Source organism: Rhyacophila brunnea, unplaced genomic scaffold (assembly GCF_057557595.1).
Source record: "Rhyacophila brunnea isolate RB1 unplaced genomic scaffold, BYU_Rbru_1.0 scaffold_9, whole genome shotgun sequence".
Lineage (NCBI taxonomy): Eukaryota > Metazoa > Arthropoda > Insecta > Trichoptera > Rhyacophilidae > Rhyacophila > Rhyacophila brunnea.
The window spans coordinates 30,143,922-30,169,038 of NW_028233361.1; the positions used below are offsets into that span (position 1 = coordinate 30,143,922).

The 25,117-nt window shown below is 33.6% G+C and overlaps 1 non-coding gene across 1 annotated transcript; it reads right to left on the reverse strand.

Annotated features, from left to right (window-relative positions):
- Positions 1-435: 435 nt before the first annotated feature.
- On the reverse strand, positions 436-507 carry TRNAG-UCC (transfer RNA glycine (anticodon UCC)). Its single transcript has one exon. It is a non-coding gene; the product is annotated as a tRNA-Gly (tRNA).
- Between the last annotated feature and the right edge of the window lie 24,610 nt (positions 508-25,117).

The window sequence follows — 25,117 nt, forward strand, 5'->3', positions numbered from 1 at the left end:
CGTTACTATGTAAATCAATATGACATGTCAAAATGACAATTCAGTGTTATTTCTATCAAGTACAATTTTTTTCGATCGTTTAAGCTAGTCAAGTCAAGTTTATATGATTCAACAGAAAATTTAAAAACGTTGTATATAAAAAGTTCTTTTTATCTTGTAATTATTTGTTTTTAATTAAGTAGTAGCATGGAACAGTAAAAATACACTAACACCAGGGAAAACCCCCAAGAAAAAATGGGTACAAACGCTAGTACTACCATAAAATAGTGATTATTTTACATAGTTGGTGGCATCATTCCAGTAATAGGTAAGTAGTTGTTTCCTATTCAATACCTAGAAAAAATAACTGATTTTTTTGTCAACTTTATACATATTATATATTTTTTTTAATACTTGCCTAAAAATTAATTCCTTTAAGAATAACAATAAAAAGTGTGCGACGGCCGGGAATCGAACCCGGATCAACTGCTTGGAAGGCAACTATGCTGACCATTACACCACCATCGCCTATGAAAGACGAGACAGTAGGTAATATATACATATACTAAGAGCGTGAAAAACATTCAATGAGCACATTACTTTCACTCGCTATAAGACGAATGCTAGTTTATTATGCAGACTTACTTACGGGTTTGGTTGTATCAAGCACAGGTCAAAGTTATTTTTAAATTTGTGATTAGATTGTTATACTTAGGTACATACTAACTTTAAAATTTCGACCGTCTGTCACAATAAATAAGTTTTCACAAAACATTCTACTCCTCCTCTACTGCAATTCCCCCCGTATTTTTCCGGAGCCAGGGAGTAGTTTGTTACTATCTCTGTAATAATTCTACACAACAACCTTTGAGGCCCTAGAGAAAACAACGAGAAAACGGCATGCCTACCCACTTATAAAAATAGTTTTATTATTTTTTTTTAATAATTAATGTAAGAAATTTTCTTAGATAATTTTTTGAAAATGTTTTTTTTTTAATTAATTTTATTTTTACCACGTTTTTCTTAGCTCGTATTCTTGTTTGTCCGGTGGTTGTTTATCTAGTACAAATCTTGCAATCAATTTTTAACTAACTTCCCGACTAGCTAGACATTTGAAACTTTTAGAATATATCAGAACGCGATGCCAATGCATTCTTTTAATACTTTTAGCCTTATTTAAGTGGAATTGAATTCATTTTCAGTTAATTCTGTTTTGTATGAAAAGTTAATTCGGAAGAAATCCGTAATCCAATCCACTATTATTGGTTGCTAAGCGGGTGGTCCTAGCAACTAAATTATTAATATATAGAATATACGTGCGTTACTATGGAAATCAAAATGACATTTCAGTATTCTATATTTGTTTGTTTTTTGCAAAATAGCATAAAAATGATTTGTTGACAATTGCCTTATTTGTCCTAAATTATTAATACATAGAATTGTCAAGTTTATATGATTCAACAGAAAACTTGAAAACGTGGTAGGTATATAAAAGGTTCTTTTTATCTTGTAATTATTTTGATTTAAGTACTAATTAAATCACTAATTAATGAAGATGCCTCTTACCTACGTCTTTGGGATAGTGATCTTATAACTTGTAACATGTTAGTAGGTATATGCATATTATATTAATCCAATCCATTAATAAATTCTGAGTATGTATCACCCACAAAAATTCGCTGCGGATATCAAAAAGCCCGTCCACATTATTTAATTCGGTAAATAAATTATAATATTATATCAGAGGCGCGGCATAATACGTGTACAATGCGACTGATTGATGTTGTCTCTTTGATTAACGACCCAAATTAATATTAGTCATCATGAATTTTTATTAACTCCCACTCTGGCAAACTAATATTTTTGAAAAATTACTAGGCGGGAAAAACAAGTATTCCGTGCGAGGGAATATGTTTGTAATTTTTACTGTAAAAAAATACGAGTGTTTTTTATATGAATTTTTTGCACACGATGCAGAGAATGCTTACGTCATCGTTTTTGTATGTTTAACGCACGCAGTCTTGAGAACTATTAATAAGTAAAGAAATATAAATTAAATGATTCTTTTGATTCCTACCTATAAATAGTATAGTTTCAAATGTTGTTAACTCCACTTTTGACACAAATTTTGTTAGCAATCAGTATTGCCATTATTTGTTTAGAATACGCTGATTTTAGTATATTTACCGTAACATTATAAATGCGGGATCAAAAATATTGTATATTGTGGATTAACCGCGGCTGATGGGGCTGATAACGATGCTTACCATTACTGTATGGTTGGCAATACTGTATATATAGTATAGCAATGCTAATTTGTGCAACTTTAAAAAAGGATATAATTTTGAAAATCTCGTTTGGCTTAAAAATTAATGAAAAAGTAATAGTTATTTTCAAAAAATGTTAACTACGCCTTTGAGTTTTAAACAGGAGGTGTTAATGCCACTGCGACCAAAGACGAGACATAATAATTATGCCACTTGTCAAATAACGGAAGATTCCTCATGTGGGGATTCCCTAATAGCTAGTTATACAAACTTTAAACACTCAATTTGATGGTTTTCCAATCATTCCATGATCTATCTACTTTCCAATTTTAACTTAAAATTCTTGGTTATCTTGATTACACAGTACCAACAGGCTTTTCTCAAAATCATTAAAATGTGATTTAACATCTTTTGAAACGATAGGACTCATATCTAGAAGAAAAAACCAATACAGAAATGTATGGCCTATGAAATTCTCAACAAAAAGGTCAATCCTAATTGGACACCGATAATAATATCCCACCAGGAACCCGAACTCCGTTGTTAGAATATAATACCTATGCACTGTAATGCGGCCGCTCGTTATAAGGATTTTCGTTATAACGGCCGTTTTAAAATTATGGCCTAATTTCAATTTACTACAAAACAAAAAATACTGTTCGACATAGTATCGATCGACAAATGACACATACAATTATTGAATAGATATTGATATATAAATGTTATCTACAAAGTAGGCATACGAGCATGTACACATTGTGTACGGCCACCTTTCATGACGCTATAAACGTGCCTGAATGAAAACATTGAAATGCCTCACTTCCTTAACCTTCCAAACAAAAAACTTTTCAAATGTCTTAAGATTGACCATAGTTATATTATAAGTCTGCGTCGCCAATTGGGCCGTATAGAGGTGAACCCTGGCGTTCGGATTTTGCATATACAGTTCGTCCCGCAAAAACCATTAGATTATACCATCATAAATTGTCAGGTGTTCAAATTTAGAACTAAGCTCATCACCGTAGAAAAAATATTGAATGATAAATAATGTCAAAAAATGTTAGCATGTGCCTCCCTCACTCAGTGGACAACTTTGCTTATACTGGTGAGTGACAGTGTTGCCAAGTCAAAATTTAAAATTTCAGTAGATTTTGACAAAAAATTCAGTAGATTTCATAAAATATCAGTAGATTTTGAAAAATGTGGTTTATTAGATATGATTTAAAACTAATAAGAATAACAATATCTAATAATATTAATTTATTGTAAACAATGATGATATTAATGGGTAAAATGGCGCTCTTGGGTAGAGTTACAATGCGGTTTATGTCAATTTAGAAGTGTATAACATCAAAAAAGGTCATGCGTAAATCATTTCAAGTTTATTATTAAAAGAATCATCAGTTAATTTACAATTATGGAGAAACACAGATATCAGTAGATTTCTTCAAAAAATCAAAAATTCAGTATATTGGCAAAAAATATCAGTTGATCTACTGAAATTTCAGTAGACATGGCAACACTGGTGAGTGGTGGATATTATAGCGAGGGCGTGAAGATCGATGGAAGATCTTTTTTTAACGTCAACGATGGAGAAGAGCCGCAGAGGAACACGCAAGTTGGAATAATGCCAATGCTCGAATTGAGTTCTAGCGCCATCTAGGGAAGAATATGTTTAATCAGAATAAAACAGCATCAAATCAACCTATTGTGGAGTTTGTCTCGCGATGATTCAAATTTCAATAAAGGTCTGCTGCCTAAATAATAATAAAATTCGTTTTGTTTTTCTTGTTAGTCGGTAAAAAAATAATATAAAAAAATCACTCGCCCGCATAGTAATCCATTGAGTAATCCAAAACTCTAACAAGGATGAGTAAAATTACTGTAGAATTTAATAATTAAGTAATGCATTAATTATTGTAAATATTTATTTATTTCTTTTTAAGCTGTGTTAAAAGAGTGAACATATTATTATATTTTGAGCTACGTATGTCAAACAATTATTTAATTAAATGAAATTTGGTTTGAGAAAGTGTATCTATATTATCATAATTTCCATAAATCTACTGACTCATACCCGATTAATCATTAATCCATAAAACCAATGGTCAAATATATTAGTTTATAAACCTTATATCTGTTGTTTTATGTCCTCAAATCTGTTGATACAACCTCTTTTCTGTGGAGGTCCATATTATGATCGTTTTAGGATCGGAAACGGTTTTAAAAAAACACACATTTTTATTACTCTGTTCGATTACGGCAGTAGTTGAGCAGTGAAGCGCTCGCATCCGGTGCGAAAATTGTGTTTTTTATAAGCATGTTATCAAATCTCTGCCACTGCACCATTTCTTTGATTTCATTTGTAAAATAGATGTTGACACCGTTAATATATTTGCTCTACGTCAAAACACAAAAAAAATTGAATTGAGTTAATCATTAAATACACAATAGATATGTCAGGTTTGGAAATCAGGGACTTATTATAGCGTTTTTGATTAGCTTCTCGTAATCATATAATAAATAATTACAAGATAAAAAGAACTTTTATATACAACGTTTTTAAAGTTTCTGTTGAATCATATAAACTTAAACTGACTAGCTTAAACGATCAAAAGAAATGTACTTGATAGAAATAGGTACTGAATAAATATAGAATACTAAAATGTCATTTTGACATTTCATATTGATTTCCATAGTAACGCACGTATATATTAATAATTTAGTTGCTAGGACCCCAGACCCCTTTTACTTTTTACGGATTTCTTCCGAAATTACTTTTCATACAAAACAGAATTAACTGAAAATGAATTCAATTCTACTTAAAGATGGCTAAAAGTATTACAAGAATGCATTGGCATCGTGTTCTGATATATTCTAAAAGTTTCAAATATCTAGTTAGTTGGGAAGTTAGTTAAAAATCGATTGCAAGATTTGTACTGGATAAACAACCACCGGACAAACTAGAATACGACCTAAGAAAAACGTTGTAAAAGGTTAAAAGTGAACAAAAAATATGACTGGGCTGTACCGACATACAGATGGATTATGTATAATTTTTAAATGTTAAATTACAAATAGTAGGTCTTAGAATATTAACGACGTTGCAAAATCTTTCGTAACATACATACATATCATTTAAGAAAATATTGTAATGGCTGATAAAACTAAAACAAACATTATAATAATGTAGGGTTCGCTTGGCACAGCCCTGCGTCTGGTAGTTCCGATTACTCGGGCGTCCAAATCGATAACCGTCAACTAAACCTTCTTCATTCCACCAGCTGACGATAAGAATATCCACCCAGGAAACCTGATAGCCATGGTCGGGTGGCATACTGTCGCTACATTGTTATTGGCGTGGTGGTTTTGATCGAATTACGGTGCATTGCACCAAATTAAAATACATATTCAGTATCAACGTTTTTTTCTCCATATTGGGTCCCAGGTGGAGCATACGGACACTGATTCGTATGAGACGATCCATCGACTAACACTGCATGTAGTTTTGAATAGTGTGCCATAACTTACAATTCCTGTACATGGAAATAATAATATGTTCTCACTAAATATTTTGCATACTTATGTACCATTTAGATAGAATTTAGATTTCATGTAAGAACTACTGGTTAAATCGGCGGAATTAAGTAGGGTGCCCGTAGCATTGGAAAAATACACTGGCGCAAATTCAGCGGTTGCAGGTTCTAGTCCTGTCGGGTGACGTATTTTTTTCCTAGTGGGGAATGGAGATATGCATGAGATGTTTTCAAACTATGTATCTTCAATAATATAATATAGAATGTTACATTCTCAAATCTTGTTAAAAATTATTATTCCTTGAATAAAAAAAATAGTAGGTAAGTTTATTAAATATATAATCGTCTGACAGTATCCGTTTATGTACCGTAAACATCCTACATATAGGTAAGTACTTGATGAAAATATATTTGCATGAACACAAAATATGTCATTAGTTTAATATGGCACACCGTCCAAAACCACATTCGGTTTCAGTCTATAGATGGCCTCTAATGGTCTTTCATGAATAATGACATTTAACTGCATATAATTGTAATATTAAATTAGGTACTCCGCGTAGGCCAATGCGTAAAGCATTTTTTGCTTCTCATTCGGGTGTTTCGGCTTCGATGCCCGATGAGGTTACAATACATTTCCTGGTTGTTAATGTGATTGTTTCACTTCTACTACTTCACTACACTATTTTCATTACTCATTGGGCCTCAGTCCTAAAATAGTGTTTAATTAAAATCTATATAATATTATATATTAAGTATTTATTTATTTATTATGTTTCTTTGTTCTACTAGCATCGTGTAACTTCTGTAACTAAATAAATATAAGTATTAAAAATTAAATAAAACCAAACGCATTTTTTCGTCTTTTAAAACTATACCGACAAATTAATAGGAATTCTGAGCTTTCGTTGAGGCCACTTAAAATTAAATGGTCGCCTGCATTTTCAAATTGACAGTGTTGTCAAGTTGAACTCTTTTCAAGTACATTCCACGATCACAATTATTATTGCTCTGTCGGTATACGAACCCTGAGTCTAATAGTTTTCAGTCACGCGAGGCAGATCGACGGCGGATTGTGCCACTGGACTAACGCGCTTATTAATATAGGTATGCAGCGCAGACAGGACATATTATTAAAAATAGACCGAGAGATCTTAATCGGACAAATATGATAAATTGATAAAAATCAATAATATTATTAGGTAAGATACCTACTTACTATGTTTTAATTTAATGAATAATAAATAAGATTTATGAATTTTGTTTAAATAAACGGTCCCCCTTTCTCGTTCCCGCCGAATATTCTAGTATAGTGATGTAACCGTGTTTATGATTATATTCAATGTAACTTCCTTTGTTTTAATAAAAAAGAAAATAGCGACCACATGGTAAATTAAGTTTTTGGATATTCCAAGCCTCTACCTCTTCTACCGTTTCTATAAAGGGGACCAGAAGTCATTCACTTACATTACCTGCCATACGTAATAAATACAATGGAAACGTATGAAAATTTCAATCAACGGGTTTAATCCTTATATTTTAAATAAAAATGCAATTATAAAATTTTCGATAAATGAATTTTATACTGTGTAGATATGAGATTCCACGTACCTACCAATCTATATTAAAAAATAAACAAGAGGTTTTTGACAATGCTTCCCGCCGATCCAGATGTGATCTTTTATTCAATAAAAAAAGTCGATTTTCCACTGGAAGAGTTAAAACATTTTTTCAGATTTTGTTTTCAGAGAAAAGAATAGTGCCTCCATTAATAATTTTTCCTCAAAAGAAGACCTAAAAAAGCTCACATATCGTCTTAATCATGCTAAAGTCACCAATGTGCAAAATGACAGATAATCATTCTTTTTGGGAATTCATTACCTTATCTAAGGATTATGAATCTTAAAATTTTGATTTATATTAAATTTTACTAGCTCACCCGCGAACTTCGTACCGCCTCAGAATCAAGAAATTTTGTGTTAACTTATTAGCTGAATTAAATTTAGTTTTTTATTAAGTTAAAATGAATACTCAAAATGAATTAAGTTCAATAAATGTGCAAAAATTAAATCAAAAAAAGTATTTTAATTACATTGAACGTAATTCACGTGGCAGCAAGGCATTTGTTTTATTGAAGCGAATCGAAATGATTCGGGTAGCATTCATTGTTCCACTACTTTCTGTTAAACTATTTGCTGGGTGGGTTGCACTCGGGTCGGTTCCCTTCATTGAAGCACCTTGTGATATACGACATTTTTCGTTTTGTTGTCAGGTGCGAGAACGAACAAAGCGGATGGTTTGCCGACACGTGAACATGCTACGTCTTGCTGTCTATTATTGTCTATTGTCTTTGACTCATCCACAAAGTAACATCGTTTATATTTTTTACGCGAATGTACCACATTAGTCCTAATTTTTACCGAGTATTTACGCAGTTTCGTGAAAAGTAAAGTCATTATTTCGCCCATTTATAAAGCCAGTAGCATTTATGGTCTTTGACATAATAAAATCTGGTCGATTTCTTGCATATCCACGCACTTAAATCAAATTAGCCAAAAACCCACTTTAATGCCTTTGGCTCCATTGAGATGATACATTTTTGTAGCTTAACATTATTAAATTTCACCGTTGATTTTTCTTTTGAACCAGGAAACACAAAAATAAGTGCAGGGCTTTCTTTCCAGTTGTAGTTGTAGGAAGATACAATTGAGTGTGGAAATATATGGGATAAAAGTTGCATTAGTAACATAATATGAATTAAATTGAAGATCTTGGCATAAAAACAGCAAATGTCACAAAGGTCATTTTTTTCAGGAGAGGGTAAAAACATAATATCTTGGTTGTCAAACACATTTTTAATAATTTGACAATGAAGATTCATGGAGGAGCCTTATATGCACTGTATGTATGTAAATAAAATATCAAATTGATGTTTGTTAAATAGATATTTAAAAAGAAATGAATGTGACATTTGCTGTTTTTACACAATTTTTGGACCTTTGTCGTTTTTATAACAAAATTGAAAACATGGAAAAGCAAATAGTATGAATAAAATTATAATTTTATTAAATAAAACAAAAAATATATATTTCTGTTATTTTTTAATCATAATACTACATTTAAGAAGGTTTTGACACATCATAACCAATTATTAAGCTACGTACTTACATGTTTTAAAAAAATCTTCAATTAAATATTTAAAATAAAATCAATCATGTGCATATTACTACTGATTAGTCTTGATCACTCACACCTTCACTGTCTTCTTCAACGTTATCATTATTTGTATCATTGTCACACGGCAAATTTTCATAAAATGATGCATTTATTGGATTTTGTAAATACTTAGTTAATTTTAAAATATCTTTTTTCTTTGCGCCTTTCAATGGAATTAAGCCATCATATGCTGGCTTAAATGCAATCGTGACTGGCATTTGATGTCTTTTCACTTTATTGAATCTATCCCACAGTCCAGAGAAACTGAGATGTTTGCAAAGCACTTCTCCCTTACAATCCTTGTCTATTTTGTACATTCTAACTTGCCTAAGATGAAAATCTCTGCCGAAGGATGACTTAAAGTAAGGCTTTAACGTATCTTTAATATTTATAAAATCTTTTTGCTCCGGTTTCTCCAGAATAAAGGGCCCAGGAGTTTTTCTGGCATCCAATACAACTTTATCCCAATCCTCTGGCACGTCTGCAAGGATTGTTTTCCTTGCACTGCTGAACAAATGAAAGTCAGCGTCATTTGGTAAAAATGTGTGCCCTCTGATAGGAAATATATGGATGACTCGTTCAATTTTTTTTAATACATGTACCACCATATACCAAAACCAAATCATAACAAAATTTTTGTTTTGTCCAGCACATCCGTCACTCAAAATATACAATGTTTTCGTGCCTGCTGGCAGATGGTGGTTTATGTAATGTAGTAACAAAGATGTTACATCATTTTGACCTCGTTTGGCGAATCCTTCATGATACGTGTACATATATACATCATTTCTGGCTAGGTCATGTATCCCAAAAATGTAATACCATAGCTGTCTGGAATAAAATACCGCATTTGTTACCATATTCGGTAAAGGCAAATTTTGCATAAAATCAAACGATATGACTGTGGTATCACTTGAACCACTTGCGAGTTCTTTTAATCTTCGCTTCGTTGTAGTAAACTGTTGTGCTTTAGCCAGGTGAAGTTGATAATCTATCTCAATCTTACGTTTTTCATCTTCAGAGAGATCGGGTAATTTCAGTTTGGTTGTAACTGAATCACAGTATGAACACGTATCGCTTCGAGGAGCTCCAAATGACAAATTATATCTAGTTGTAAATACTCTGTAGTATGTGTCATAGTTTAGTTGAAGCCTGTATTTACTTAAAAACATCTCGTGCATTTTCATAATAGTCAAATTTTCCGGAAGATACCTAACATTCTTATTTTTCGCGAAAGAATAATGACTTTGACGTGCCTTAAATGATTGTATATGAATGTGAATCAACTGAATCACTGATTCAGGCACTGCTCTTGGGCGATTTGGATGCTTTCCTCGTTTGTCCATAGGAGCCGAACCCGAAAATGTGATGTTGTCTTGAATACGTCGCAGCCGGGAATGCGTAATACCATGTATTGCCACAAATGCCTTCATACAGACTTCTTCGTTAATACCATCAGATGTAGATCGTATCTAAAGTAAATAAAGAGAAAAAATAATTAGTTTTTCAAACACATTATCATTAGGTATAATAGGTGTAATGCCTAATTTGAATGTACATTTTTTATTAATTCAATGAATACTCACTTTATATTTATATGATGCTGAATGCTTGAATATACCATGATCATTGACATCATTTATTATTATCGGAGTATTTTTTCTCGGACGTCTTCTCTTGATCGGTACTACTTCTATACATCCAGATATATAGCCATCTTGTTGAATTTTTAGAATCCATTTCATAAAAATTCTCAAATATTTCTTTCCGTAAATCTTCATTTATTTTTGTAAAACAATGAAACCTCTTGCACCTGGAAACATAATAATCAATTAAGTACAATCCTACATAATATACTTTATTACAATCATACATACATTTACATAAAACAACATAGTAAATACAATGCTTTGCATTCGAAAGAAGTCATAACTTCAAAGTAATCACAGCCATTGTGAACTAAATTTAATCACACAAACTATTCAGCATGGTAAATATTTTAGTACGTATTAATAATGTATAAGTTTTTAATTGAATATATGTTATGAATACATAATTGTTTCTACCTGCAATCTTCACCGATAACTTTTTTTGAGAGTCGTTTCCCAACATGATTGACATTATCACTTCCCTTTATTTTGGCGGTTTTTATTAATGTTTGCTTGGTTTTATTAACTTTTCTCTTACGAGGCGTTTCGGATGTCTGTATCCTATTACATTCCATGATAAAATATACAAACAATCGTTAAGGAACTTCATAAAATGGCAATGCCAATGACTGAACGAATGAAAGATAATTTTGACAGGTCAGGCACTAACAAGTAGGTATGGAATGTATACTAACGCCTAACGCCGCCTGGTGATAAAAGTGTGGAACTACTGGACCTTTGTTGTTTTCAAACAAAATTCCTTGGACTATTGCTGTTTTTAGAAAAGTGGCATATTTTTGAGAGCGGATTTGAGGGACTTACGATTTTTTTAAAAAATATATCTTTGCACAGTTGTATGTAACCATACACAGGGAATATAGAAATGCAATAAAATGAAAATGGAAAAAAGTGGACATTTGATGTTTTTATGCCAAGATCTTCAATTGCGTTACGTAAACGAAACGCGCATTTAATATTAGTACTATTTGAGGACACTCGTTGCGCTTAGTATTTATTGCATTTAACGGTCTGGGGCCTTATGTTAGAACTTGCGAGATGTATTCGCCCGGTAGACATGACGTCATATGACATCATTGTGACGTCTACCGGAGTGATAATAGCATTCGAGAAAATAACGCTACTAAAATAGTGGCATTATCCATTGTCCCCATACACAAATAGGTGTTTCAGCATAATAATATCTATGGTGAGCCGTGTGCGTTGGACGGCTTGTCTCGAGCGTGTATTGGCTGACGTCACAATTACGTCATGTCGTCGGGTGACTTCATATCACTAGTTAGAACATAGGGCTGCTGGTCGTCGTAAAGTAATCTGCTTTGAAAGCCTTAGTCCATAGCGACTGGCTTTCATTTCTTCTTAATCAGTTATATGTTATGAATTCTTCAATCAAAATCTTCTTGAATCAAAATAGCATCTTATCTTACCCCGTCTGTCATATTTTTGTCCTTGAGGGTTGGCAACACTAATTAGTATTCTATTTTCAAATAATTTAACCCTTTACGACTCACATAACCAATTACACCGACAAAAATTAGCGTAACATATATTTAAAAGACTGAAATACCTTCACGCGTTATAAAATCTTTTCTACCTAATTTTAGTTTGTTGAATTAATATTTTTTTATTGTATCTGCAGCGTTAGACATTCCCCGCCTATACGAGACACGCGCAGCTAGATTTTCGTGCCGATAAGACCACTGTTTCCTTGTTAGCAAGACTCCGCGTGTCATTGGAAAATTTTATCAGCTGACAGTAAAAATGAAGTGAGATTGCATCTGATTCAGAGGTTGAAGAAAATTAATGAGGAATAAATGACTATCTGTTTATATTTAATTTCCTGCAACTAAATATCACACATCGTCGCCCCGTTCTTAATTTGCCGAAGGTGAAAAACTTACCTTTGTTTTGCATCGCAATTAGTTACCAGTTATCACAACAATTTATGTGTATAGTTTTTGTAAGTACTGTCATACTATGGCATTTAGCAATTTAGTAAAATATAAGATTAATATAATGTTCTACATTAAATATGAATGGAACACTGCAAATATTTAGGTACAAATTCGAATCTCGATTATCTCAATCGTTAAATTAGTCATATTTTGGAACCACTTCAGAAACTGCTGAAGGTTCTGACCGTAGATGAGGCGATTGTGCGATACTTGCGTGACCTGCTGATTAATGCGTCATTGCAATAACGCTGACATAGCTTGGGGTTGTTGTACGCCACATCTTCTTCTTCCACGGCGCTACATCCCGGGGTGGGATTTGGCCTCCTCCACAACCGCTCTCCACTCACTCCGGTCTCTCGCCACACTTCTCCAGTTACCCAGTCAGCCCATCTCCTTCTTGGACGGCCTCTGGGTCTCTTCCGTTGGGGTAGCCACTTCGTCATGAACCTTATCGCTATAACTTCAGGCATTCTCTCCACATGTCCCGCCCATCGTAGTCTTTGGGACTTACAGTACCTTATGATTGTTTGCTGTTTAATCAGCTTGTGCGCCACATATCTATTAGAAAACACATTGAAAAGAATATGGCGCCGAATAAGGCGTGAACCTGCATCCACCGGATTTTGGCCAATGTGCTTTATCAATTTATCCATCTACGCCCTACCTAATTACGACGAAATTTACTTATAGCCATGCTATTGAAGGCTTACAAATTTCGCTAACATTTGCGACTGACTTTTGATCTTGATTACTAGATAGCGTCAGGATCTCTACAAATTTTAGTCTTGTATAATAACGCATTTTTTAAATATTTTAGAAGATTTGAGAATGTTTAGTTCTACAACCTCCGATACAATAAAAATAGTGGGTATTCTTTATTTTTTTTTGTATTTCATCAATGTAGTGGCCGTGAAATTATTATAAAATTAAATTTGGTCTACAAACTTTAAAAAATGGGGGTACATTCAATTTTTTCGCCACTTCACTTCCAACATGGCCCTGTTCTTCGGAATAGGTACGTATTTTAATTTCATCCAAAATAGCTCTTCACTAAAAAAAGGTTGCCATCGCTTATTACATAGTCATATTAATCATATTATTATGATGACCATGTCTATTGGATTCTTTCTTTTATTCCATATTTTGATTCTGTGACTTCTTTTATAAATTGCAACCGTTTTAGTGTAATGCGAATAGGTCTCTCAGCCAGAGTTGATGCGAACACAGATACGAAAGATTGCGTATATTAGTGCATTTTTGAGGCAACGGGCACTGTACAACGTCTACGAGAAACAGCCGTTTGTCTTGCTTACGCCTACTTATTGCGCTTATAGCGAAAAGAGGACAACCTGCGTATACGTTGATGTCGTTGAAACATCCTTTTTATAAACAATATTATAGTATTGCTTGGCCTCAACTCTTGTTAACACATCACTATACGCCACTCCCTTCTCGTTAGAAGTCTCCGGGTTCTATTCCCAATGATATTACAATACATTTATGTGATTTATGGATCATCTCAAAAGCTGGGTGTGTCTATGATTGTTTCACTGCTACTACACTCTTGTCGTTGGGCCGCATAGCATAGCATAGCATATTATAAATGGAGTGAATTAATGTATCTAACTTTTAAATCATAAGCCCGTGGTGGGGGTTATAATGGAGCGTCCGCCACTAACGCCATGGGTGATGGGTTAGGTTTCGTTCCCACTTCTGACAACATTCACTTGATTTATCTTCTACTTATATTTTATCCAGAGCACGGCTACCAACGAACCATTATTAGTAAAAAATAAACCTGTTAAGATTACTTTCAGACTGCCCTTTCAGAGTGAATATAGAATATATCTTTGTATGTTTAAGGCGAAGTCTTCACTGATCCTTTTTTAAAGAGGCACCTAGTGGAAAAATACGAAGCTTGCAATTTGAGACATTTTTTTTGATAATTTACAATTTCAACTGTATTAATGAATAAATATTATGTATCTGAAAACATTAAAAAGAAACATATTTTTTATTTTAAGTCAAAGATAAACTTAGAATTGTAAAAAATGTAATACAATGTGAATTTGTTGAATCGGACCGCCCCCTATTATTACATATATTTTATGGTCATATTTATTATAAAAATTTAGTTTATTAAGTTTTCTAAGCATCACCTAAGAGAATTTTGACTAATTCATAGTTTTATTATTTTTTATATCTATTTTAAAAAACATCGATTTTTATAAAAACATAGAAATGTGTAGGTATAACTTGAAATCTTTTTTATTTTGATTATGGTTTGGTTAGGTAGGACTAAATGAAATTTAAAAAAAAACCGATACCATTTGCAATTCAACGAAAACAAAAAGTATGACTGAAAAAGTGTGCGCTATTTTTGTCGGATTACCCATAGCATTCATACCTAAACCCTGGTTTGGTTATGCAGGGTTTAATTGAATTAAAAAAAACTAACTACCACCATCTGCAATTATATTCTTAGTTCAATGAAAACATAAGCATGACTGACAAAGTTTAGCGTGCACTATTTATATCGAATCTTAACAGCCTACTTCCACCCCTCGCCACTGGTTCAATGAGCAGAACTTTTTTATTTTACTTGTTTCAGTTTAAAACAATAACAAATAAAAACAATTTATTTTGTAGCAATGTACGTAATTTCTTCAATTTAATTATCGGGTTTCTAATAATTAATTATACATGAGAATATCAATTCTATCCAAAGTTTTTCACTATTAAATTTTTTCTTTGTTTTGTTTCATAAATCATTATATAAATAATCATTTGCTTAAACAATGGTCAATTTTATTTTATATCCCTTATACGCTCGAACCTAATAATATAAATTTGTTTAAATTTAATATAGTAACTTATAGATTTTATGGAATGCGACCCGTATTAGGAGCTAAACCAATCCACTTTTAAATTGGTCACGATTTTTGATTTATGTTTTAGACTTAGACTTTATAATCTATCAACATTCCAAGACCTGTGGATTTAATAAAACAAGGGTTACTTGAAGCCTTATAGTGACTTATTAACTCTTATGTATAGTTTTACTTATTTATACTAAATGTAGATATGTACATAATATATCGGCTTGATAATATAGAAATATACCTATATTAATACTAAAATTATTTTGTGAATTAATTCGTCCGATAATAAAAATAATGCAATAAGTAATAAAACAATAATATTGCAGGCAAACGATTGATTTTAATTACAGTAGATATTGTAAGCATGCCCAATGGGGGGAACTGACAGGACTCTAGCCTGGGGGCCCGGGCTCATGGGGCGCCCAGCGTGGCGAGTCGACAAGATAACTGAGATAGACACATATCACAAATTTGTTCGAAAAGTAAAAAAAAAAGCTTGCGGCGCTGTTTTACTTCAATAATGTTAATATTTTAAAATATGTGGTGATGTGATGCAAATTTTAATTATGTGTGGATACTCGACAACTCCATAATTCAAGTGGATTTAAATACAAACAAAATACACTAAATACCCATAATTTTACCGTGAACACAATTTGGAAAACGTTACTGTAGGGCGTCACACTGCCTTGAATCTTACCGATAGGTAGGGGACCCGATAAACATCCTAGCCTGGGGGCCCGCTTCATTATGCGGGGGCTATGATTGTAAGATTAAAATAATATTTATGAAGATAGGTATACAAAAATACTATTATGATAATATATTATTTGAGTTGATCTATGTTAATTTGTCGTAAAATATATATTACTATTATACCTATGTATTATTATAATAGTAGGTAAATAATTATCTGACTGATTTTAGACCGCCCACAGTAGAAATTATGCCAATCAACGTTTAGGGAAAATAAATTCATTTGCATTTTGTAACATCTGCAATAAGAATAACTTGCAAACTCTTTATCTATATTTTAACAAAATGTTCAGGAGACCATAAAAACTGAATAAATTCTGTCTTAAGCAATATTTTCTAATAAATTTCACACATGTTATGTAAATAACAATATTCATTGATTTCGCATTCAAGCTATAACAATAATTTTAATCGTACTTAAATAAAGTTCTAATACGAGTTATCCTCCTTCTTCTGGTAACATTGACTTTGGAGATTCATTTGGAGAGCAGTTTCATTGAATTAATTTTCGTAAAAACATCAACGTGTTTACAATACTTATATAATGTCATGTCTTATTTTTGTGTATTTTATGATAAGTTTTGTGAAATTGAAACCGTGCGACAAGCCGTATCACACTTTAACATGCGGGGGGGGGGGTCTGACACAATGCGACGATTAGTGACGAAGGGTATAGGGGGTCACAAAACTAACAAAACTCGAAATCGATCATTTTCAAAGAATTTATTTCGAAAAAAATACGTAATTTAGACATGGGTAAAATTTCTGACAATGGAGGAGGGATGTGTTACACCCCCGAATGGTCCCCATTTGGGGATATCTCTGTGAATCTGGAGAGGCCCAAATCGATACCAAATCGACAAATAGTAAGGGTTGCTTACGAAAATAAATAAATAATAAAACTGACAATAGTATTGTAATATGTATTTTAACAAGAATGGCAACACACCATTTTGCACATTGCTTTCTGTGCCGGATCTTGACGCGCATGCGCAGAAGAGGGAAGAAGGATTTTGATAGTAAAATAAAAAACACGTTGATTCGAGCTCCGCAAAAGATTGAAATTATATAAAATGTAGCCCCATATATTAACGTAAATACATCTCGTCGTTTCCACCACAATTCCGGTGTGTTATTTGTCCACCTCCAAGTCCTGAATCCAGACGAAAATCCATACCAAGAAACAAAGTGACAGCGTCTTTTCACTTTCTAAAATAGAGAGAAATGACAGGTGGTAAAAAATATCAAAAATCATGTGAGATTATTATGGACAACCCCGTATACTTAAACCTTAAACCCCGATTGCGATAAAAATTACTGACGTTCTTGTAATTTTTTCCCAAGGCACGCGTCTCATACACTTCTACAAAAACAACCACTGATAACAATATTATTTAAGTACTGATTCCATCAAGTTAACATTGTTTTATTGCATGCTCTACTACTTTACCGGACTCCTGTACAATATCAATCTCTTCATTAGAGCATATTCAATCCTTAGAACTAATCGGCCGTATAAAATTAGTGGCTTAATGCCAGTTAGAGAGAGATAAATGATAATTACTCGAGAAAAAGTGAATTACTTTTGTAATATGAATATTTTTAATTACCATAATGATGTTTTAGTAAAGATTTTACTAATAAATCGTAAGCACTATATGCCCTCAGATAAAATGTCACTAGATACTTAAGTAATCATAGATAAATTATTAATGATCTCTTTATAAGTCAAGGTAAACGTTAAATGTTTAATAATGGTTTGCTTGTCGAGACTTTGCTACTGGTATAACATAAAATATATTTAATAAATAAATCCTAAGTAATATTATTTCATATAAAAATGATTTTCGTGCAACAGTATATCGGCATTAATCTTGATACAATGTTCATAGCGTGAATCACAGTTATTAAAATTTATGTGGAAAATGATTTTTTTCTAACCGTTCTACCGCTTGCGGAAAATCGTGCAAAGACATACAGGAAAATAATGCATTTGTGTGCGCATGAATAAATCAAATTACACTCGGCAGGCCACGATTATTTTTTAAAAGCCATGTTTTTCCAGGAATCTATTGCATTTAGCCAGTGAAAATGACCCACAATAAATTCATTTTGTTGTATGCTTTTAACAGTATGTATTGACATGCACCCGTGATTCGTGATTTCCACGTAGTAATAAATTAAAATAATATGACAAAATTTTATAAAACTGACAATAAATATTCGGATAAGATCTATTTATCACATTGTTGCAGCGACGTCCAGTGGGCAGGTCATGCGTTGCATAGGGGCGGCGACTGAAAGGACGATTTCAATATACCTACTCAGTTGAGGCACGGTCTAAAAAGATCGTGGCTAGGCGATGCGCGGATTGCGGGTCACGGGTGCAAATGACGCATGTCAAACGAAATATAATTTGTCATATAAATCCAACATGTGTCCACAATGTTCTGTTTATTGTTCTATCAGTAACAATAATAATATATTCATTGACATGTTTTCTTTTTAAAGTAAATGGGTAACGTTTTTAGTCATCTTTACACGATTTAAGAATTAATACACCCGTCGCCATCACGAAACAAATTGACGTGTTTACAGCTCAATGCTCTCTCTCCGAATGGCAGCGAGTCCAAAATTTCGTCGCGCCTATAGTTGAAAATTATTTCCCGTTTCACTGATGTATCACCTTAACAACTTGTGAGAGTATTGGCGGTTTTTCATAAGACGATGCGGTCGCTTTATTGGAATGTATTTTTTTTAATTTTACCTCCACGTGCTTCTCCCTCACACGAGTAAGTACTCTTAACTTAAACTTACGTTTGAGTGCATGGTGACTTCAGTCTTAAGTAACTGCTCCTGAAATAATGCTTCACATAAAACTTTGTGTCCTGTGATACGCACGATAAAGAACGGGTATGGTGAGGAGTCGGTGTGTTTGGGTGGGGCCATTAACTTAGTACCGACATCTTAGTTTTAAAAAAATCGGAGCATAAAAAATTCTGACAACATAACTTGTATTGTAATAAGTACCTACTCATTGAAATACATGCCACTGTTTGATAGGTGATAGGCTTCATGGAAATACTCTTAATTGTCAGTAGATGGTGTGTAGGTATGCATATTTAAATATATTTTTTGTGTATTTGTCTATTTACGACAAACGGAAATAAATAGTACAACAAGTAATGAATTTACAGACAATTTGAAACTAAAAAAACGTCACGTTGCCTAGGGACGTCACTGTATTGTTGTATTGCCCTTTTAATAATGAGTATAGTTATAATTCCTCATAATCAGGTTCGCGAAAACCTGGAATGATTCTTGACTTCCTCCAACAACCTTATCCACTTGTCCATTTAGTGGATTTACCAATATCTTGCGTGTGCGCTGGATAAGGGCCTCGCGCTGATAAGGGTCGTCCAAATTAAAAATAATATTTAGCAATAATCGTGTGTAATTTGTACGTACTGTGCGCCTTCTATATATTGACATCTACGTCATGGCGCTGTATGCGATGACAGTACGTTTAAGTTACGTCACGCGATTTTTTGCATGTTGACGGTATTCAATTGCAACGCTTTTTTTTTTACAGAAACAGCCGCAATGACATGTGTGTCTCGATATAGATTCCGCAGTCGTTAGCCGTATCACAGTCCAACGGAAGGTATTGTATCGGAAATCGATTGTCGTATAGTATTGAGATCAAATTCATATTTTAGCAAATAAGACACGGTATAAAAAGTAAGTGTAGTCTCCGTTTTGAAAATAATCGGCATTGTACGGTAGGTACACCGTAATTTACAGGGAACTCAGAAATAATGGGAACTGAAATACATAACGGGTAAGACGATAGCAGGTAACCGACTCGAGTAAGGAAGAATCCGGGGTAAACTTACACACGTGTCAAGAATACGTTTTACGTCCAATACTGATAACTGCTCTCGGTTTATGCATTTACGATCATTTAATGTTGGTGTATTACACACACTATTGCACGTGCTTCATTTTCGTAGGACACTCACACATTCAAAATCCTGCATCAAGATGCGGAGTACAAAATATAGCCTATCGGTATTATATTTATTATCAGCTGTTCTGTGGTAATTTACTATATCAAAGCGGGAATCACGCACACTTTAGTGCACACCAACCAAGGTCTTGGATAGTTGTTCCTGGGATACTCTCAGCATAACTTTTAAGGACGCCTAACGTTCGTTACGCCACGGTATGCGTGGGAAACGTCTAACCATCTCGGATACATGCCGTGTATATTATACAAATTGGGAAGACGCTAGACAAAATTCCTCGCAATTATTTTTTACTAACGATATTATATGACTAAATTGTGTGGTAGGTACCTACATATATTTTTCTTTTCTGATTCAATAATAAATATTTATTTCGAAAATTAACTTATGAAAAATTTCTTTGTTGTACCTACCTATTTATTCGTACGGGTGAATTAAAATATACGATAGTTTGACAAATCCAATAATAATTAATAACCAGGCAGACGTCAGACAATATAACACAATCGATCAATAATACGTAGGTACCTAATCTTTCATTTTTTTGTAATAAAATATTCAGTTTTAACGATGGATATCCGATAATATTAAAATAATATACTCAAAACCGCATTTAAATAATGATTTCAATAGACAACAAAGGCTGAATATAATAATGTCGATGGCAACACAAAGCATTATTTGATAAATAAACAAATAAAAACGCGCGCAACGCCTCTATTCTTTTTTCGAATATCCGCGCAAAAGGGTTGCCATAATTCATTTTTTGGAAAATCGCAAATAAAATAAAAACGTTAACCCGTCCATTGTTTATGATTTCGCAGCGGCCGCATAAATCGTTCCATATTTAAATAAATCATAGATCAATATCGTTTAATTTACGATGTGTTAGTATCGCTCCCTTTGTACAATCACGGATCACTAACAAAATTGGAGGGAAACAGATACAACCATTAATATTATTTTATTGAACTTAAATGGTAAAATAATATATTTTCTACATTTTATTAGTGCTGTCTAAAACTGTCTTTGTTTATATTGTTTTTTTTTGACCATGTTCGATCCTAATATCATATTATTTGGACCACCAGAGTGGAGGTTTGTATTGGAATGAAAGTTAACCACTTTCTCAACCTATTGGGATCATACTCTGACTTAAATACAATTTCGAACAGGATTCGAACTTGGAACCAACGACATCATAAGCCGCCCGGCCATCGTAGGCGATTTAGTTAGGTATGTAGAAAAATAAATACATTTATGACGTTATCCTAATAAACTATTAAAACAAGCTAAATGGACTAAAATTACAAACATTGACATCCGACCGTTGTAAATGTATAAAACAGTAGACAAATCCGTTTCACAAATTAAATAAACTACATAATAAAATTACTATATATTATTATTATATAATAATATTTAATTGACTTTCCACCATAGCAGTGAAAAATGGCAGAGTAACGTCTCGTCTTAGGTAAGCGCGATCGGCGGCGCGTTGAACGGCGCGCACAACTTAAACGTATAACCGAAAAAAGACATTGTCTACGAACATTTTCACACATGGTTATACGTTTGAGTTGCGCACGCCGCTCATCGCTTCGCCGACTTCGCCCACGTATTGCCCAGTTAGGGTTGATATCAGTATGTGCTCGTAAACTCACGAATATGTATACCTATCTATTTAATTGTTCGATTTTGTCAATTATAATTATTTTCGGCTTGGGTCGTTATACATTTCTATATACGTTATCTTCATTTTTATCTTCCCATCCCCTAACGGAGGTCGGCCACCATCAGGGCGATCTTTGCTTTAGCAGTTGCTACCCGAAACAGCTCAGTGGACAGTGGAGCTGCACTAGTCGTCGAATGCGGTGTCGTCCTCTGCTACCCTTAGCCAGCTCGCACATCACAACTCGCCTTGTGTGCCTGACGGCCATAAATCAAAACTTCTGAGACTGCCGGCGAATGTTGCATGCTACAACCTCGCACATCTGCCTAGCGGCAAACTTCAAACGCGAAAACGGAGAAGTCTCTCGTCTGCCATTTTTATTGTGTTGATTGTATGAACAAACGTCAATCGCGGTGACCAGCGATGAGCGAGCAATGACAGTGTAGACAGAGACAGAGACAGAAATGGCCGATGGCCGCAGGCTGTGCGCATGCGCGGAATCGACATTTTTCGAGATCAACATGCAGGCTTTGGCCAATGCAACTCGAGGCATGTCGCAGGGTCGCAGAGTCGCAGTTGCATCGGCCAATCTGCGAAGCTCCATTTGATAACGTTTGTTTCTTGGTTTACGATGACGTCACATCGACGAATTCGTCGTAAGACGCATGCGGCGAGTTCTGCTGTGCGAGGCCACTTACCGTTGATATTTCCTTAGATTACAAGTTGGGGGATGTTGTACTTTTGTCCTCTCATCATCGGCAGAGATACTGAAGTTTTCTAGTTTTGATACTACGCAGAACTTCTCGGTCCTTTTACATTTGATTGATAACGTCAATATTCGTCAACCAGTCAGTCCAAGGCGTCTGTCTATACGGCCACATCTCGAAAACATCATAAATTAATCTTGATAGAAAAAAATGTATTTAATCTAATTTAATTTCAAATAATTTCTATTGTGTTTCAATTTAATACACTGTACACTGCGTGGTGAATCTTTTCGTATTCCTTTTAATTATGTAAAATCGCAAAATAATAATGCAAAAGCGCATATCGGCCCGTAAGTCCCGAGGCAGTCCCATACTGGCATTGTGTGCGCGCGTCACAGGGAAGCCGGGACCAGTGATTTACGGCCCGGCGATCAATAAAACTTTAACACGTAAAAAATTACCTGCTATTAATCATCCCATTGTAAATACGAATCGGGTGTATAATGTATTGCCAAGTGCGATGCGAATGGGCAAATGATGGTGCAGTTTATTCGATTTTTGGTGCGCCTCTTTACATGAATTCGAGAGGCAAAATCGAGCGAAAAAATGACAGTAGGTAGGTACCGTAAAAGAGTTGAATATTGCTCCGAAAAATTTAGGGTACTATCACTGAAGATTTTATTTTTAATAATAATGTAAAATCATTTACATGTTTAAAACTTTATTATGTAACTAAGTATGTGTTTTTGAACCGTTCGACTGTGCAGCAATTCCTCAAAACTAACTACATACTTACAATCATTTATTTCGAAAGTTTGAGTTTTTTAGATAAAGTAGTTGGAGATTTAAAAATGATCTAGATATATTTAATATCATATTGATATGTGCTGTAACTAATCATTATTACGGGTTATCACATTTTGCTGGCAATTCAAATGCATTAGCGAAACATTGCATTTATTTAGGTACCTATTCTAAAGATTGCAGGTAGTAATACTGTATAGGAATTTATTGTATGATAATATGATGTACCTACACCTACCTAAGTATTATTTTCAAAATAGGTATATCAGAGCTACCGGACTATAATACACCTTACCGACCACACTATAGCGGGACAACTTGACCTTTAATTGCGCAGCTTGCAATTTCTTCTACTGCGCACGAATTGCATACGGTAAATTTAATTATTGTTACATGTATATATGTATTTTTTAATAGTACCCCTGTAAGAAAATTCAATTTATGCCATTGGTAGGTACTGATATGGAAACTATAGAAACATTATTATATTAATTATTAGTGTGTATATGTGTTATAGTGACTATATACTATATTATTTTACTTATATGGAATCGGGCATAGTACATTTTATGCCTTCAGACGGCGAGGGTATATTTCTTTATCTAGTCTCTATATACCTAAGTAATACTATGGGACAGTGGCGAAGACTCCATACTATTTATCCATGCGATTATTTGAAGCCTACCTTCTTTGGAAAAATATTTTTTAATTGCATATTGACTTATTTATATAATCACTTGATTATATTATTATATTCTATAAAATAATTTATTTTGCCGTAACGACAGATTCCGTATGTGTAGGAATGTATTACACAGATAATTACAAAACAATCTGCAAAGGTTTTAAAAAATATACCACAGCGCGCCGTCTGTCTTGACGTAAATAAAGGTCGGATTATGTTTCAAATAATTCTCATTTTTTTTCATATAGACTTTACGTCACGTAGCCCCGCCTAGTTCTCTCGAATTGTATGAACTAAGGTAAGCTTCGATCGCAGAGCCTAAAACCGAAAAAAATAATTTCTATGGTGTTTACTCGAATATAAATAAATAAGTCTGTTTTTAAAAATAAAAAGAACTTTTTTCTAATGATTTTTGATGTGTATAAATGTTTTGAAAAAATACGTAATTTACACTGATCCCTTAATTTTATGTCGTCAGTGAGTTTTTGAAGTTTCATTAAATTAGTGTGTCGTCATTAGTGTGTACCTATTCATTGGTAGTAATATCGTATTATCTTCTTATTTCTCGTAAGTATACCTGACAAGTGTGTTCTTTTTATCAGATCTCCACAGCCTACCTCTTTCCAAAAGTCACTTTTCGCCACTGCTATGGGATACACGCCACGGGATACGGGATCTAAGACGCTCACAGCAAAACTTTGGAGAGGGATTATTGCCCGAAATGATTAGGGAATATAGCTATTTAGCAGGTGAAGGAATCAAAAGAAATACAATTAAAAGTATTACATAATTATATTATTATTAATAATATGAGCACTGTGCAGTGGTGAGCCCTCGAACGCACACCACGGATAAACAGATAAATGGTCGAACCGTGCATGGGCCCACCTCGGATTAAATTGTTTGATTTTTTTTATTTTGCCGAAAAGCGGATGCAAAATATACCTACTTGAAAATATTAAA